The 3,313-nt window shown below is 55.8% G+C and overlaps 1 pseudogene; it reads left to right on the forward strand.

The window, feature by feature from the left end:
- Window positions 1-353: 353 nt before the first annotated feature.
- Window positions 354-3,067, forward strand: LOC124973695 (E3 ubiquitin-protein ligase ZNF598-like; annotated as a pseudogene).
- The last annotated feature ends 246 nt before the right edge of the window (window positions 3,068-3,313 follow it).

A 3,313-nucleotide genomic window follows, 5' to 3' on the forward strand; every position in this document is an offset into this window, starting at 1 on the left:
TACATCACAGGTCCTTGTTTTAAATTTTGGTTTTGAGACATGGTTGTGCTAAGTCACCCAGATTGAATTCAAACTTGTGATCCTCCCTCTTGTACTTAGGATTACAGGTGTGTACCGTCATGACCAGGCATCATTAAAATATCCTTTATCAGCATCTTTCCTGGAATTTACATATAATTTAATATTACATTATATAGTTTTCATTTATTTTAATATTAATGTAACAATTATTATTAATTGTTAATGTAACAATTCCATGTGTTCAGTGCTCTGCTTTGTCATTCCTAATAATGATTTCTACCTAGATTTATGTAGATTTTACAGCATATCTTTCACCACATAAAGAAATTTAAATGGGGGAGGGGGTCGGAGCTCCGCCATGGCGGCGTGGGGCCCTGGAAACGGTGGCGGCGGCAGCTCCCAAGCGGGACCCTGGGAGCTGCTTGCTGTGCTGAAGGGATTTGGAGTCCGCAGCGCTGGGCCGCTGCGACCATCCGGTGTGCTACCGCTGCTCCACCAAGAACAGGTGCTGCGCGAGCAGCGCTACTGCGCCGTGTGCCCGCGAGGAGATGCGCCAGGTGGTCTTTGGAAAGAAGCTTCCTGACTTTGCCACAATCCTCATCCAGCAGCTGCAGCACGAGGAGAAATATGACATCGACTTTGAAGATGGAAAGGTTTGCATTGTACAGGCAGCTGTTGCAGCTTTAGTGCCCGCAGTGCCCCCAGCTGTCGCCCTTCAGCTTTTTCAGGGACCTGGAGCAGCACATGCAGAAGCAGCATGAGCTTTTCTGCTGCAAGCTGTGACTGAAGCACCTCAAGATCTTCACCTCTGAGTGCAAGTGATACTCGCGCAAGGACCTGGCTTGGCACCGCATGCAAGAGAATCCTGAAGACACATCACACCGTGGACACCCGTTCTGCAAGTTCTGCGATGAGCGGTACCTGGACAACAATGAGTTGCTGAAGCACTTGCACCGAGACCACTACTTCTGTCACTTCTGTGACTCAGATGGGCTGCAGGACTATTACAGCGACTATGCACACCTGCATGAGCACTTCCAGTAGAAGCATTTCCTGTGTGAGGAGGGACACTGCAGCACAGAGCGGTTCAGCCATGCCTTCTGTACGGAAATCGACCTCAAGACGCACTGGACTGCCTGCCACAGCCGCAGCCATGCTGAGGCACGCCCAAACTGCTGGATTGACCTGCAGTTTAGCTTTGCACCACAACACTCATGTCGTAGTGAGGGGATGGTCAGCGGTGAGGAGTAGGAGGAGGTGGACAGGTACAAACGCCAGGGTTGATCGGGCCGGGCCAGCGGGCATGGAGCCCAGCAGAGCCTTCAAGGAAGCTGGAGGTACAAGAGGGAAGAAGAGGACTGAGAAATGGCTGCTGCCATCCGGACATCAGTGACTGCACAGTACGAGGAGACTCCCAGGAGCGAGTACCAGGTTGAGGGTGGCAGTCCTAGGAAGGAAGAGGCTGCAGCCCAGGAGCCCAATTAGCCCCACAGCCCACGGCACCTAACTGGGGCTCAGGGTGAAGACTCAGGCCTCAGGGAGGCCTCAGCAAATGGTCCTGTAGGCCAAGAAGACTGCCTGGGCCTGGGCCCAGGGCTCACCCCACAAAGCACCCTCCTAACCACTCCAAACCAAGGATGAAGATTTCCCCAGTCTCTGTGCTTCTACTTCCTCCTGCTGCACAGTGGCAGCCCCTGGACTTGTGGGGCTAGTGCTGGTGTACCCTGGTCCCACCAGGGGTAGAAACACCTTCCAGGAGGAGGACTTCCCTGCCCTGGTGTTCTCTGCATCCAAGCCCAGTACCACCCCACCAAGCCACATCTCCGCCTGGAACAGCAGTTGCAGCAAGAAAAGGGCTCCATCCACTCCAGGGGCCCAGGCTGACCCTGGAGCAACCAGACATCCAGGAAGGCTGAGAGGGGAGCAGAGGTGGATAGAAGGGTGGTCTGCCCCCTACAGAGGAGCAGGCAGTGGCCTTGGTGCCCAGGAGTTGTGGAGCATGCCCACTAGGGCAGCTGCTTCTCTGCTGGTGCCAGCCTCCACCCAGACCTCCACCAAGGTTGGCAAAAAAAGAAGGTGGGATCTGAGAAGCCTGGTACCACATTGTCCCTGCCACTGCCCTCTGACCATACCCCAAATTCCTGGGCTGAGCAGGCCCCTGAAGCTCCTATGAGTAGGAGCAGAAGGGCCAGTAGCTGTCATCATCAATGGACACACAGAAGGGTCGACTCTGGCTCAGAGCACCCCCAAAGAACCCCTGGGACTCCCAAGGCCCCTGGGGCCCCTTTATTGCCCCACTCCCCAGGAAGACTTCCCAGCACTGGGAGGCCCCTGCCCACCCAGGATGCCTCCTCCCCCAGGCTTCAACACTGTGGTGCTCCTGAAGGGCACACCACCCCCACCGTCACCTGGCCTGGCATCTCCTGTCAGCAAGACACCTCCCCACCTCTGCTTCTCCAGCCTCCTGCCCAGTCCCCACCGAGCCTACATTCCCAGCCCCACCAATACCACCACCACCACCACCACCACCACCACGAAAGCCCCCATGCTGACATCCACACCATGAGCCTACTTGGTCCCTGAGAACTTTTGGGAGAGGAACCTGCAGCTCATCCAGTCCATCAAGGGCTTTGTGCAGAGTGAGGAGGCCTGCTTCAGCAAGTTTATGAGCCACTTGGGGGAGTTCAGACAGGGAATGATCTCCACAGACCAGTACTACAAGAGCTGCCAGGACCTGCTTGGGAAGAACTTCCAGAAGATCTTCAGTGAGCTGCTGGTGCTGTGGCCTGACATGACCAAGCAGCAGGAGCTGCTGTCTGCACACACAGACTTCTGCAGCCATGAGAAGCCACCAGGCACCAAGTCCAAGAGGAATAACAAGAGTGTATGGCAGACCAGCACCCAGCAGGTGGGCCTGGACTGCTGTGTGTGCCCTCTCTACCAGCAGGTGCTGGCGCAGGGTGATGTCAGTAGCCACCAGGTGTTGCACGCTGCTCAGGACAATGACTTCCCCTCCCTTCAAGCCATTGCCAGGATCATCATGTAACTCCTGCCAGTGCAGGCCGGAGCTGTCACACCTGTGTGCCTTCTTTCTCCTTCCTTCCTCCCCCCAGCTGCCAGGCATCCAGGTAAGGCCTGGTAAGGCTGCTGCTCAGACCTCTTGGTTGACCAGGCCTGCCAGGGGATCACCAGGAAGGTCCACCCTGTGCCATCAGCATGCCATCATGCAGAAGTTCCACCCCCTGCTCAGCAGTGGGCTGGTCTGAGTGATGTACAAGGGCCTTCTGTCTCT

The sequence above is a fragment of the Sciurus carolinensis genome, unplaced genomic scaffold (assembly GCF_902686445.1).
Source record: "Sciurus carolinensis unplaced genomic scaffold, mSciCar1.2, whole genome shotgun sequence".
NCBI classification, from domain to species: domain Eukaryota; kingdom Metazoa; phylum Chordata; class Mammalia; order Rodentia; family Sciuridae; genus Sciurus; species Sciurus carolinensis.